This window comes from Macrotis lagotis, chromosome 1 (assembly GCF_037893015.1).
Source record: "Macrotis lagotis isolate mMagLag1 chromosome 1, bilby.v1.9.chrom.fasta, whole genome shotgun sequence".
NCBI lineage: Eukaryota > Metazoa > Chordata > Mammalia > Peramelemorphia > Peramelidae > Macrotis > Macrotis lagotis.
Window position 1 is genome coordinate 394,562,172 of NC_133658.1, and position 16,649 is coordinate 394,578,820.

Below are 16,649 nucleotides of genomic sequence, written 5' to 3' on the forward strand. Positions count from 1 at the left end.
CCTCACCACATTCTTCTTTATATTATATTAAACTGCTCACATTTTCATGCTCCTAAGGAGATAGTATGCTCCTGGATGATAGGAACCATATTTCTATCCATCTTTGTAACCCCAGCACCCCAAAAATTATTTTCCAACTAATGGGAGTTTTAAAATATTTTATGAACTTATTAAATACATAAATGTGAGTTATCATTGTATCCCAAGTTTGTCTGGGCATAACTAGATTATCTAACTTGGAGACCTCTGCATCCCCACCACATGTGTTGGGATAACCTCCTTTGATTGACTATCTGTGGTTTTAAAATTGACCCTTTTTTGCCACTCTTATCTACTACATCTATAAAGTGAAGATCACAGTTCACTCACAGAGCAGATGTCATGAATTGAACAAGAAGGAAAAGACTTCCTTCCCCTGCCCCCCCCCACTTCCCTTATCTCTGAAAATGAGCCTGGGTTCTATATACCTCAGTGTCAATTGTTGGAGGTGATCTCCATAGGAACTGGGAACTTTAGGCATGATGACTTTGGAGTCAAGATTCTCATCTGGATGGCATAGTCAACCTGGCAAAGAAAGTGTGAAAGGCCAGAGTGCCTTGAGCACAAGTGGAAATTTGGACTTAAAATAGGCCTGTAGTCTCTAAGAATAGAGCTAAACTATGAACCTACATGCCTTTCTCCTTCCCAGAAACTGAGATGGTACAAGAGAGGAGAAGGATTAAGCCCTATGAGTTGGGGCTATTTGCATATTTATGATTGCACCTTTTAAAGTAAATATTTCTGTGTAAAAGCACATATGACTATTAATGGCTAAATGGAAATTACTCCATTTAATTGATGGAATCATATCAATTGGAGTTGTAACCATTTATAGAGAGCCTGGACTCCTCCCAAAGGTAGGGTGAAATGTAACCTACCTAGTCTTCAGGCAGTGGGTCCATCATGGTCTGTGCTTTAAAGGAATTGATAAAAAGACTTTTGGGATTTATTTTTTAATTTTTATTACCTTTCAAAGAATATTGACATTTAAAAGTATGCTTCTCTTTATGTAAGGTGGAATTTTGTAATATTTGTCCCCAAAGTCTCTTCTTCAAGCTTAAGAATGCCAGTTGAGTCAAGTTTCAATATTCTGACATTTGATGAATAAGGCCACATTCACCCTATCCATAATCCTGCTTGATTATATAGAGAGTTTTAGTTACATTACTTCTCAGCCTTCATCCTCCTAGTTGAAGTTTTAACCTTTTCAAGTCTATAAATTCAGTTAGTAGTTGTAATTAATAGAAAGACATGCCCTTTGCTCTCCACACCCTTCACAGTACCAGTCAAGTCCCTACTGAGGAACAAACTAAACTCATATTCCACAAAGGATTTTTTTTTTCATCTCCCTTTTTTGCAGTTAAAATTTACTGTTCAATTCAGAACCTTGAATCTTTGAACTGGAAAACTGGAATCTCATAGAATCCTAATATTAGATGAATTTATCATTAAGTAAGTTGCTGCTCACTTGTCTCTGGGCAAAAGAGAATAAGCCTTTCCTTTTTTCCTTCCAAATTCCAATGTGTATGCCTTGCCATGTGGCAGCAGTTCAGTTTTGTTCTTTTTTATTCAAACCCACAATTACATGTGTAGGTAGAATTCTCAATCAGGAAGCTCCCCACAATGAAGATCAACAATTATTCTGCAATTTATAATCTGAGAAACTTGCTTAGAATAAAGAATTATTAGTTGAGAACTAAAAGGCATTGGAGCCTCAGAACTTTGGACTAAAAACAAAATGCTTTTTTATGACCAATGAATGTCTTGACTTCTTTATCCCTTTGAGAATTCAAGCAAAAATGGCTACTTTCAGCTTTGGGGCCAAGATGGTGGAGAGAAGACAGACAGGCACAGTTCTAAAGTCTCTTGATCTTTCCCTATCTATCATATGAAACAAACCTATTAACAGAAATCAGACACACAAAACCCAGAAAGAAAAGCCAGGAGAAAGAACATCTACCTCAGGATTTGTCTCCCACAGCAGCACTGTGTGAATTCCGGCAGGTGAGTCTGGGCACAGAGGGAGGATCAGCCCCAGATCAGCCAGATTAGCAGCTGAATTGGAGCCAGGGAGTCTGAGGGCCCCAGAGCCAGACCTGCTGAATCTAGTTATATCCTAGCACGGGGGAAAAGATTCTCATAAATCTTGAGAATTGTAACTCTAACAGAGAGACTATACCTAGCCAGAAGTGATGGACATTCATGACCTATCAGTGAGACTGCTATCCAATGGAATGTAACTGGCTTTAACCCCACTTTGGAGAAAGACTCTAATAACTCTCAAGAATTTTAACTCTATGGGATAGAATGTACTTAGCTAGAAGTGATAGACATTCAGAATTTTCTATGACTCAAAATGATCTAAAGAACCCTACCTCCTCAAAAAGGGGGACAGGAAAGAGATGGGAGGAGGGAGGGGATTGAATGGGGTAAATATCATTACACTAAGAGGTACAAAATACCTATGGTAATACAGAGGAAGAAGGGAGGAGATGAGAAACACCTGAATCTTCTTCTCATCAGACTTGGCTTAAAGTTAATTTATACATACTTAGTTAACTTAAAAAAAAATCCAACCTTTCAAGTATTAAAAGGGGGAAAAGGGAGGGGAGATGGAGAAAGGGAGGGGGAGTGGGGGGAAAAGGGAGAACTAACAAAAGGAAGGAAAGGGAAAAGGGAAAGGGGAAAGAAAGGGGAGGGGTGATATAGGAGGGCAAACACACTGAAGGGGGTGCTATTAAGAAACAAAATACTGGGGAATATGGATAGGGGGAAGGGGCAAAAATACAAACAGAGGGAAGATAGCACGGAGGGCAATAAAGAATTAGTATTCATAACTTTGAATGTGAATGGGATAAACTTTCCCTTAAAACTTAAGTGAATAGCAGAATGGATTAAAAACCAGAACCCTACAATATGCTGCTCACAAGAAACTCATTTGAAGCAGAGAGATACATATAGAGTAAAGGTAAAAGGTTGGAGCAAAATATATTTTGCTTCAGCTGAACTAAAAAAAAGCAGGGGTAGCAATCCTTATCTCAGACAAAGCAGCAGCAAAAATAGATAGCATTAAAAGAGACAAGGAAGGAAACTTTATCCTCCTAAAAGGTACCATAGACAATAAAGTCATTTCAATACTGAAAATATATGCACCCAATAGGATAGCATCCAAATTCTTAGAGGAGAAGATGAAATAACTATGGGAAGACATAGACAGCAAAACTCTACTAGTGGGAGACCTCAACCTCCCACTCTCAGATCTATTTAAATGGAATCATAAAATAAACAAGAAAGAAGTTAAGGAGGTAAATAGATTGTTAGAAAAACTAGATATGGTAGACTTATGGAGGAAATTGAATGGGGATAGAAAGGAATATACCTTTTCCTTTGCAGTACATGGAACTTATACAAAAATTGACCATGTACCAGGACATAAAAACCTTAGGCAGAAAGGCAGAAATAGTGAATGCATCTTTCTCAGATCACAGTGCAATCAAAGTCATATGCAACATTGGGCCAAGGAGCTATAGATCCAGAACCAATTGGAAACTGAATAATCTCATTTTAAAGAATGAGTGGACCAAAAAACAAATTATAGAAAGAATTAACCATTTTATCCTAGATAATGACAATAATGAAACAAAATACCAAAACCTATGGGATTCACTCAAAGCAGCTCTCAGGGGATCTATTAGAGCTTTAAATGCTTACATGAATAAATTGGAGAAAGAGGAAATCAATGAACTAAACATGCAATTAAAAAAATTAGAGGAAGAACAAATTAAAAATCCCCAATTAAATACCAAATTAGAAATTCTAAAAATTAAAGGAGAAATTAATAAAATCGAAAGCAAAAAAACCTATTGAATTAATAAATAAAACCAAAACTTGGTATTATGAAAACACTAAATAAAATTGATAAACCTCTGGTCAATTTGATTAAAAAAAGAAAGAAGCTGATCCCCTCCCCCTGCCCCACTGCTGCTGCCCCTGCTGCTGTGCCCTGGGGCCCGGGCCCTGCACCCCACCACCCTCCCGACACTGCGGGCTGCACTGGCAGTTGCCACGCATGCCTTCGGAAGCCTCCTGGGAGGACTGGCCGGCGGGCCAGGCCCCGCACATCCCCGCCTCCTGCAGCCGCCCCAAGCGGGCCTGGGCTCTGTTTGTGCACTTGCGGGAGGCCTCCACACAGAGGGAGACAAGGCCTTCGCTGAATTTCTGACAGATGGAATTAAAGAGGAGAGGAGAAACACAAATATCTCCCCAAGATGTCCGGAGATTGGGAACTGGACATACAAAGAACAGAAGCCAAGCTAGTCGGAAGATTAGCTGGGGAGAGGTTCACAGTCACATTCAATATTAACAACTGTATCCCACTGCCCTTTGATGATGAGCCACCAGAGGGACAGAAAGCCCAAGCACAGCAAGAGCCTGAACTTACATCAACCCCAAACTTTGTGGTGGAAGTTGTGAAGGACAATACCAAGAAGGCCCTTGTCTTGGACTGCTACTATCCAGAGGATGAGGTTGGACAGGAAGAAGAGGAGGAGAGTGACATTTTCTCCACCCTGGAAGTGAGTTTTCACCCCACCAGTGAATCTGACTGGAAGGATACCAACTACACATTGAACACAGATTCCAAGGACTGGGCCCTGTACGACCACTTGACGGACTTCCTGGCTGACTCAGGGGTGGACAACACATTTGCAAATGAACTCACTGAGCTCAGCATAGCCCTGGAACACCAGGAATACATCTCCTAGTGTTTCTGTACACCACCACAGAATGATGAAAATAAAACTGCTTGGACCCTTCCAAAAAAAAAAAAAAAGAAAGAAAAAAGAAAACCAAATTCCTGGTATCATAAATGAAAAAGGTGAACTCAACACCAATGAGGACGAAATTAAAGTAATAATTCAGAATTATTTTGCCCAATTCTATGCCAATAAATTTGATAATCTAAGTGAAATGGATGAATATTTACAAAAATATAAGTTGCCCAGGTTAAATGAAGAGAAGATTAAATACCTAAACAACCCTATCTCAGAAAAAGAAATTCAACAAGCCATCATTGAACTTCTTAAGAAAAAATCTCCAGGGCCTGGGGGATTCACAAGTGAATTCTACTAAACATTTAAGGAACAATTGGTTCCAATCCTATATAAACTCTTTGGAAAAATAGGGAAAGATGGAACTCTGCCTAACTCTTTCTATGAAACCAATATGGTGCTGTTACCTGAACCAGGAAGAGTTAAAACAGAGAAAGAAAATTATAGACCTATCTCCCTGATGAATATAGATGCAAAAGTCTTAAATAAAATCATAGCAAAATGATTACAACAAGTTATCACATCTAGGATAATACATTATGATCAAGTAGGATTTATCCCAGGAATGAAGTGTTGGTTCAATATTAGGAAAACTGTTAGTATACTCAATTATATCAACAACAAACCTATCAGAAATTATATGATCATTATCAATAGATGCTGAAAAAGCTTTTGACAAAATATAGCATCCATTCCTACTAAAAACACTACAGAGTGTAGGAATAAATGGACTGTTCCTTAGAATAATTAGCAGTATCTATCTGAAACCATCAACAACCATTATATTCAATGGGGAGAGGCTAGAGGCATTCCCAATAAGATCAGGGGTCAAACAAGGGTGCCCATTATCACTACTACTATTATTCAATATTGTATTAGAAATGTTAACTTCAGCAATTAGAGAAGAAAAAGAAATAGAAGGAATTAGAATTGGGAAGGAAAAGACAAAACTCTGACTCTTTGCAGATGACATGATGGTCTACCTAGAAAATCCCTAAGATACAGCAGGAAGAGCTAGAACGTGAAATCCCACTAAAAGTAACCTCAGACAACATAAAATACCTGGGAGTCTATTTGCCAAGACAGACTCAGAATCTTTTTTGAAAACAATTATAAAACACTTTTCACACAAATTAAATCAGATTTAAATAACCAGGCAAATATCAACTACTCATGGATAGGTAGAGCTAATATAATAAAAATGACAATTCTACTAAAACTAAACTGCCTGATTAGTGCCCTACCAATCAAAAGTCCAAAAAAATTACTTTAATGAGTTAGAAAAAAAATTGTAAGTAAATTCATATGGAGAAATAAAAAGTCAAGAATTGCCAGGAGCTTAGTGAAAAAAAGTGCAAAAGAAGGGGGCTTAGCCCTACCTGATCTAAAATTATATTACAAAGCATCAGTCATCAAAACTGTTTGGTATTGGCTAAGAAATAGAGTGGTGGACGAATGGAATGGACTAGTTGCAAAAGCAGGAAACTATTATAGTAATCTGCTGTTTGATAAACACAAAGAGTCTGGCTATTGGGATAAAAACTCCCTCTTTGATAAAAAAAAAACTGCTGGGAAAATTGGAAGTTAGTATGGAAGAAACTTAGATTAGACCAACACCTAACTCCCTTTACCAAGATAAGATCCAAATGGTTACAGGACATAGACATAAAAAAATAATACTATAAGCAAATTAGAAGATCAAGGACTAGTTTACCTGTCAGATCTATGGAAAAGGGGAGCAGTTTATGACTAAGGAAGAGTTGGAGAACATCACCAAAAACCAACTAGATGATTTCAATTACATTAAATTAAAAAGCTTTTGCATAGATAAAACCACTGTAACCAAGATCAAAAGAAATGTAGTAAATTGGGAAACAATCTTTGCCACTAATGATTCTGAGAAAGGACTCATTTCTAAAATATACAGAGAACTGAGTCATATTTTTAAAACAAAAAATCATTTCCCAATTGACAAATGGTCAAAGGATATGCAAAGGCAATTTACAGATGAGGAGATCAAAGCAATCCATAGCCATATGAAAAATTGTTCTAAATCATTAATTATCTCAGACTGGCCAATATGACCAGAAAGGATAATGGTCATTGTTGGAAGGAATTTGGGAAATCTGGGACACTATTACACTGTTGATTGAGCTGTGAACTCATCCAACCTTTCTGGAGAGAAATTTGGAACTACACCCAAAGGGCAACAAAAATGAGCATACCCTTTGATCTAGCAATACCACTACTTGGTCTATACCCTGAAGAGATATGGAAAAAGGGTAAAAACATTACTTGTACAAAAATATTCATAGCAGCCCTGTTTGTGATGGCAAAGAATTGGAAATCAAGTAAATGTCCTTCAATTGGGCAATGGCTTAGCAAACTGTGGTATATGTATGTCATGGAACACTACTGTTCTATTAGAAACTAGGAGGGACGGGATTTCAGGGAAGCCTGGAGGGATCTGCATGAACTGATTCTGAATGAGATGAGCAGAACCAGAAAAACACTGTACATCCTAACAGCAACATGGGGGTGATGTTCAACCTTGAAGGACTCACTCGTTCCATCAGTGTAACAATCAGAAGCAATTTGGGGATGTCTGCAAAGGAGAGTGCCATCTGTATCCACATAAAGAGCCATGGAGTTTGAACAAAGTTCAAGGACTCTTCCCTTTAATTTAGAAAAAAAAAATAGATATTGTCTGAACTTGTTATCTCTTAGACTTTTTTGTCTCTTAAGGATATGATTTCTCTCTCATCACACAATTTGGATCAATGTACAACAAAGAAACAAAGTAAAGACTGACAGAGTGCTTTCCATGGTGGGGTGGGGAAGGGAAGCAAGATTGGGGTGAAAATTGTAAAACTCAAACAATATTTTTAATTTAAAAAGTATCTTTATTTGAGGTTTTTGCAAGGCAAATGGGGTTAAGTGGCTTGCCCAAGGCCACACAGCTAGGTAATTATTAAGTATCTGAGACCAGATTTGGACCCAGGTACTCCTGACTCCAGGGCCAGTGCTTTATCCACCACACCACCTAGCCACCCCCTAAAAACGTATCTTATTAAAAAAAATGGTTACTTTCTTAGCTTGCCCTTTTTACTCCTCTCTCTCTCTCTCTCTCTCTCTCTCTTTCTCTCTGTATATATATATATATATATATATATATATATATATATATATATATATATATATATTATCCTCTTTGAATTTAGCTCCGACTTCTCCATTCCAATCTATCTGAGTTTCTTCCTTGTTGCCTTAATCATTAGAAAAAAATTAAGCCATCCTCCCCATTATTTCAAACCTCATTTCGGAATATAGTATCTCTGCAATAACCTTTGTTCAATTTTCTTCTTGTTGCCATTATTATCACATTTATAATTCTATTGTTTACAGTAATTTTTGAAAACATTTGAAATGAAAATATTTGTATGTGATATAATATAAAAGGGAGCTTCATTTTAAGAATGAGTTTTTTTCTCCTTACCATGTAAAGGATTTTTTTAAATCTTAAGATGTTTTCTATAGTACAGTCTACTTCATTGAATTTATTTGCATAGTTTTATCAGGGTCTCTCCCCCTATTTTTAAATTAATACTCAATGAAACCTTTTTGATACAAAATATGATTAAAGTGATTGATTTAAATGACTGTGATAACTAACATTTTTTTCTGCATAGGAAACAATGCCAAAAATCACTAATATGTATAGTACCACAAAATCCTAGAATTAGAAGATTCTTTAGAGATCATCTGACCAAATGTACTCATATTTCAAATGCAGAAACTGAAACTCACAGATATAAAGTGATCTGTTCAAAGTTACACATTTAGTCAGTGACTGAGTGAGGACTTGATATTGATTCTTCTGGAGTCCAATGTTCTACAATATCTACTGAAGGAAATATTTTAGATTAATGGCAAATGTTGGTTTCTTACCCAATTCCTCTACTGTTCTCTCTCTGTAGCATGGAGGCTATGAATTTTCAAAAACAATAGTAGCAGAGCACACAGTGAAACATTCTGCCATTCTTGGAAGGTTTTGAATAAGAGCTCTTTGAAGGCCTATGGAACCTTTTTTTTTTATAGCACAAGCCTAGCAATGTTCAGAAAGGGTCATCATCATCAGAAAGATTCTCATAAGATGAGGAACTTTTGAGATCACAGAAACTTGTGAAGATTATTTCCCCAAAACTTTCAGGGATTTGAATCTGTCACAGTCTGTATTGGTGGAAAGAAAGTCCATATAAATGAAATCATGATTTCTTTGAAGAACTGAAGAATGAAGCAAACAACATTTGAAGGTGTTTCAATACTTCAAAATTTCAAACATTTAAAGTTTTGAATTTTGAAAGACTTTATATTTGAGACAATTGGTAATGCAAAAATTGTTCTTTGGAGATTGTATATGGAAGAGTTTCTCCAACAAAGTAATATTTCATAAAAAGCTCCCATAGTAAGTAGTAGACATTGTAAATGGTACAGTATAAAAAGGAAACCAAACTTTTAAGGTTACACTCATTCATTTAGGAACTAAGTCATTAATATTTTGAGGTAATACCTGATGAATATGGTGACACCCAGGTATAAGGGGATATAAAGTTCTGATGAATGATTGTTCCCCAGTATCCCTAAAATATGAAAAGACAAGAAAAGATATCAAGGATGCTTTTGGATGCCAAATTTTAGTAAGAAGTCAAAAAAGAGAGCATTATATTACTTTAAAAATTGAATATTAAAGATCTTAATCTTAAAGTCTATCCTAAATTCATGTTGTTCACCCCCATTTACAGATAAAGTAAGACTCAAGGGGGGAAGTTTGCAAAGATTTTCACATCAGTACTTAATCAGAATAAAAATAGCAAAACTGCTGTTTCCCAAATTGTACCATACCTGAAAATAAAGTTGGGTTTCCTATGCCTTCTCAAGTTTTCCCATGGTCATTAATTCAAAGTCAGCTAGTGTTCCTTAATAGTCAGAAGAATAATTATAGGAGGAAAATTAGAACCAAATCATTTTTTAAATAAACTACCACATGTGGCTTCTCATTTTTAGGGTAGATTACATTTACTACCAACTTCAGGCTGAGCCAATGACAAGTAAGAGAAGAATTAGTCTTTATTATGGAAATTCATTCGGATTTGATGTTTGGAAGCACAGTTCCATCTAACATGGTGAGTGACAGGAGCATTAATATGTCAGGCGACTGCTCAGTAAGCATGGCCCAAGTTCTAACTCCATTTCTGAGTGAAGACTTAGTGATCATTGTTCTTTTTCCTTGGCTATGGAAACTACCATAATACATGATGTTTTCCTAAATATTCTGGAGAAAAAGAAAGGAAGTGATCACATGTGCAGCATCAAACCCTCATTTGACATTGTGATTTTATATTGCACCTGCCTAGGGCTGGGGTTTCTCAAAGGGACATTAGAGATTTTTTTTTGTTGTTTAAACCTTTCTCAGTGGCTACTGCCTTGGGAATGTAGGTCCCCCTAATTCCCTAATGTCTTATTGAAAGCTCTAATGCCCTCAGCATATATTCAGGTATGTGTTCTTCAGTACAATGGTAATTTACTAATAGTGAGTATGATGAAACTGAAAAATACCAAAACATTGATTTCCCAGATTGTACCAGTCCTGCAGATAAGATTGCATTTCCAATGCCTTCTGACATTTTCCCTCAGTCATCAGTTCAAAGTCAGTTAGTGTTACCTTAATGCTCAGTACTTGATGTATGCTCTTTACAGATTAAACAGAGATTCACAGAACAAATAGTTCAAATTTGGACTGGGTTTTACAGATTTGGACTCAGGGTGCAGACTGAGACATACATTTATAGACATGGATAATACAAGACTTAGTTTTTTCAATTGTGCATATTTGTTAAAAAGATTTTCTTTTTTCCATTGATACAGAGAATACTGTTTTCTTAATTGGAATAATAAAAAAAACTTTAAAAAGAAATGAAACAGAAAAGCAAAAGAAATCAATCAGAAATTACAGTCAAATAAAATACTTCCCTCTATTTTCTCCTCACCCCCCCAAATTTTCTCCAGTTTAGAAATGAAAGAGAGAAATTGTGAGCAAATTTTAAGAATGAAAAGAACAAAAAATAGGTGAACCATTTCACAGCTTACTCTTATAAAACACTGTAGTTCAAAGAAGGTTTAGATTACAATCATGGGAATACCAAGGAAGCAAAAATAACATCATGTAGTAAAAAGCACTTTTGTTGAATGGGTAAAAATCACCTTTCTGGTAGCAATAGAAGCCCTTCAAATCAACTAAGAGAGATAGAGATAATGACAAAAGATAAATCATTTGAGTTACCTGAAATTGGAAAGCTTCTGCAAAAACAAAATAACCCCAAATAATGTAAAAAAGGAAAGAATTGAGAAATAATTTTTTTCATCAAATATTTCTAATATAGGTTTGACATAAAAATACATAGAAAAATGGAACAAACATCTAAAACCAAAATCACCCTACATAATAGATAGATGATCAAAGGATGTGGTCAAATAATTCCCCAAAGAAAAAAATCAAAGAATTAACAACCATATGAAAAATTGCTCTAAATCAAATGAAGACAAATCTTGTTTTATTTCACGCTCAGATAAATGGCAAAGGGAACAACAGATGAAGGTAGTATATGTTATAGTAGTTAGACAAGCAAATAATTCAAATATATTGTTGTTAAAACTATGAAGTGGCCCAAATTTTCTTGAAAACAATTTTAATTATGATAAGAAAGTGACTGAAACATCTATATTATTTGATTCAGAGATTCCACAGCTAAGCAGAACCCCCTACCCAAGGATGTCAACCATTAATATAAAGGTCTTTCATTCCCCCCCCCAATTATTTATTGCAACATCTTTTTTCTAATAGAAATAGAATAAAGAAAATAACATGAATTAAGAAATGACTTTAAATTGTGGTATATAAATACAATAGATTATATACTATAAGAAATTATGAATTTTAATATAATAGAGAAGTATGGGAAGCTTTACATGAACTAATACAAAGTGAATTGGGCAAAACAAGAAAAATATACACAGAAACAATAACATAAAGAGAAAGACAAAAAAAGCAAAATTGAAAGGTATGAAATTATAATGAACAAGTTGTTCCCAAAAAAGAAATAGAAATGTTCTTTCCTCCATTGTTTGCAGAGGTGGGGATTATTGATGCAAAATATTGTATAAGATGTCAAGTGATATGTTGGTTACATCATAGAATCATAGATTTAGAAGCTGAAGGGATCTTAGTAGCTATCTATTTCAACCCTCTTAATTTACAGATAAGAAACTAAGGCCAGAGACATTAGGTAATTTATTGAGGGACCCAGTGCAGTCAATCTTGCTAAATAATTTTTTTATCATCTTTCATTATTTATATACTGTATATATTTACTACTGAGACACTGGAGGGGGGAATAGGGGTTGAAATGAAAGTAATATAAAGATATATATGTGTGTGTATGTGTATGTCACCAATAACAATTTAGAATTTTAAGAATTCTAAATTTGCATATTTCCTCAGAGCCTGAATTTCTGAGTTTGAGAATCAAGTTCTGATTTCCTAAATGGTTAAGGTTTTCTCAGTAGTGTACTTTTTGGAGAAGAAGAGGCCCTCCAAAAATTGGAAGACTAAGGACCTACCATGAAAGGTCCAAAGATTTGAACTAGTTCACCTTCCATAATATTGCTGTGAGATATTTGGACACAATACATCTAAAGTGAATGAAAATTATATGTGCATCAATCCCTCAAACTGTTTTTAGTTTCCATGGTAGTCTAGTGAGTAATTTGACTGTTTCATGTATCTTATATTCATGAGACTCATTTGTAATGTGATGATTCTTTTAATTAATATTTATTTTCTGTACCAGAAAAAAATAAGACAATCTCACATGCATATCCCCTTCCTGGAATGTACCTTGTTATCCATATATTGAAATTAACTAGACAAAACTTACAAAACTTATACATAAACTATATTTTTGAAATACAATTCTAGACTGCTTAGGTATTTGTGAATCTAAATATTTGGATCAGGGGTGACAAGGAAATCATAGAATTACAACTGTCAAGGACCTAAAAGATGATCCCTTTATCCCTCTTTTATTATATACTATGAACCCAGTGTTCAGAATGCTGAAATGCTTTGGTTGACACTATATTGCTAATCAGTGGAAAAAACTGTAACTAGCAAACAAGTTTCCTCACTCCAAATTCATTCTTATTTTTTTCCTCATGTCTAAAATGAGGTGATTAAATGAAATGATCTCAAAGGTCCCTTTCAGTCCTCAATCCTATGATTATATGATCTTCTAGAATTGACCCTACTTCTTTTTGAATGCTCCTCCTGTTAACCTGAAATTTTTCTTCTATCCTTATCTGAACCTTCTCTCTCCTCTTCTATCCCTTTCCAACCACACACATAACATTCCCACTGTTTCCTAGACAATGACAGCCATGCAGTCTTTGAGATATCTTTGGATAGAGGGCAAAGAACTGTTTGTATAGTCCATAATCTCCCACAGTCTTGCATAAGGTAGTTACTATTTACATATTTTATATATCACACATATATGTGTGTGTGTATACATAAATATGGACTACATATATATATATATATATATATATATACATATATATGTATGTATAAGGGTGGCTGATAGAGCACTGGTATTGGGGTCAAGAGGACATGAGTACCTCTGACACTTGACAACTCCTAGTTGTGTGACCTTGGGCAAGTCATTCAACCCTGACAGTCTCACAACCAGGGCCATCTCCAGTCATCCTGATTCATAGCTAGTAACTGGACCCAGATGGCTCTGGAGTAGAAAGTGAGACTGGTGACCTAGCATGGCCACCCCCTGCCCCCACCCTTACTCAAATCAAATTCATGGACTTCTCATCGCATCATTTCACTGATGTCATTGTTTTCTATGAGAATGAAGGACAAATTTCATTTTATATATAATATAAAATTTGATATATTCTAGGTGCTATTGGGCAAAGAGATGCCCTAGGAGGTAGGACAGTAGAGTAGAAATTGCATTGACTTTAAAATCAGAATTGATTGAATCCTAGAGATGACATTAATTTGCTATGTGATCTTGCATAAGTCTTTTCTATTCTCTGTGATTCAGTTTCTTCATTTGTAATCTTTAGGGCAGAAGGATTAATAAAAATTATTTAAATTAACAGCATTAAATAAAAATTAATAAAAGAGAATTAAAAAACTAAATAATGATTTTGTTATATATTTGAAAGGAATAGTATGTTGTGCATAGTAGATTTGTAGATTCATGGGTAATCATCATTTTTATTATATTATGTTATGGAAATGCTTGTTTGATTCCATAAATTAAAAATGAAACCTAATATGAAAAAAAAAAACAGTTGGCCAAGAATCTAGTATTCTTAACCTTTCTTTTCTTCACGAATCCCTGTATCAGTTCTCAGAATAATGTTTTTAAATTAATAAAAGAAAACAAGAGATTTTAGAGAAAACCAATCAAATTGAAATACAGCTTTCAAAATATTTTTAAAAACAAATTAATGTATCCTAGATTAATAACTCACTCCTACATGGTCTCTAATGTGATAAAAATCCTTCAGTTCTTTTAAGTGGTAATTAGAGAAACAAAAGAGCAAGCACAGTACACCGGATCCGGGCTTCCTACCCCTCCCTTCCCTTTTGGAGATTTGAAATACTGGTCATTTTTAATTTTATATTAAACTGTGCAAAATTATCAGATTCTTAGGTCATCCTTCCTTGATTGGGAAAGCAAGCTTCATCACTACTGCCTAGCCAGGAACCTCCGCTTAATATACAATTTTAATTTTCTATTCAGGTGTTCGTGACAATTAAATCAGATCTTGATGAATTTGGAGGAAACCCCCCCCCCCTCCAGCACAGTGATTATCAGTACTAATTAGGAAGCAAAATAGTGGCTTTGATGAATCTGTGCTTGGTTTGTCACTTAATTAATTGACTGGCTGCTATTGCTTTGTGACTGATTGGTTGAAACATTCCATTTACATCAATGCTGCTTTAGAAAAGAGACAATTTTTAAGAGATATTGAAGGCAAAAAATGTCCATTTCTGGAAACAAAGAGATTTCCTAGAGCAAGGTCCTGAGCTCTTGTCGTTAACAACAAAGAAATCAACCTGTGCTTCTCTGGAGAACTGAGGGACAAAGACAAAAAATAATCTATATGATGAACTGGCTCCCATGGTAAAAATTCCTCCACATTTCAGGGCAGAAAGGCCACAAATATGCTGTGACTTCTTTCAGCCATGAGGATGACTGCAGGTATTCCCTCTAGTTGGGCCAGCAAATGTCATGAGTTGGCACCAAAGGGATTCAGGAATGTATATAGTTGAATCAAGAATTCACCTGAAGTCAAGAGAATACCATTCAAATCCCAGCTCTGATATTTGCTTACCATTCGCTTCACCTTTCTTAGAATTATAGGACCTTAAATATAGCATTACATGAAACCTCAAAAACCATACTGTAAGACAAAGATTATAATACTTGAATTCTTTAATACCTCACAGAATTATTGTAGGGGAGAAACACTTTATAAGCTTTAAAATATTGTATGGATGGGAGTTATTATTACTATCATCAGCATCATTCATATTCACATCATTATTTTTGTTCATAGGAAGGCAACATGTAATAGGGAATAGAGAGTTCATTTAGGAGTCAAGAACACCTGGGTTTATTTCTATCTCTAACATATATACTGGTTTGTTATGCTGAGTAGATCACTTAACCTCTCAGTGCCCTAAATGACTAAGTCTATAAATTGGAGTAGAGTTGTTGATCTGCAGCTGTAAGTTTCTTTTCCATATAGAGAGTTCTCTATAGTTGTGAAATCACAGCATCAGATATCATCTTGAAAATCATGATTTATCAATATTTCCAGGTCAGGAACTTAAAATTGATCTAGAAATCTACATACAACAACAACAAAACATTATCATATATTGTTCCAAAGCTATACCACATCACATACTTTATCAAAGTGTTAAACAATGTAAAGCGTTTTGCCAAAACAAAACTTTAAGGGAGTCAGAAGACCTGAATTTAAGGTTTGATTATTAATTGCTAGATGAAGTCAGGCAAATTACTTAACTTCCAGTGTTCTCAGATTTCTCCATTCAGAAATAAAAATTTAGACTAGATGACCCCCAGAACTATGATTTATATATGTGTGTGTGTCATTGCTATTATCTAACTTAGAACAGCCCCAAGAAGTAAATGAATATGGCCTTAAAAGCCTTATTATAAACCATATAGGATGAAGAAAATGAGGTTCAAAAAGGTGAGATGTCTTGTCCAAAGTAAAAAAGTAAGCAGACATCCAAACTCAAATTGAGGTGTAAAAAAATCTGTCTTCTTCACAGTAACTGGACTTCCAAAAATTGGTGTAACCTTAGAAAATGCAGTTGATAAGGATCCTTATCAATTCCACAATAAATTTCAAATGCCTTAACCTTACCATTTAAAGACTCTCACATCCTGGACTGTATATTCAACCTAATTTTTCTACTACTTAACATGACCATCCTACCCAGACCAGTCTTTTCTCCCATTCGTTGATTATACTTTTTGCTTTCTTAATGTCTCCTGTGCTCTGTTCGTGATTATTCTTTGGAATATTCACAACACCCCCTCATTTCAATCTAATTCACATGCATGTCTCAGCATCACCAGTCTGATGTCATGGTCTTCTTTGAGT

General features: G+C 35.2%; 1 pseudogene; it reads left to right on the plus strand.

Moving 5' to 3' along the window:
- Positions 1-4,005: 4,005 nt before the first annotated feature.
- Positions 4,006-4,802, plus strand: LOC141502411 (complement component 1 Q subcomponent-binding protein, mitochondrial pseudogene; annotated as a pseudogene).
- Positions 4,803-16,649: the final 11,847 nt, after the last annotated feature.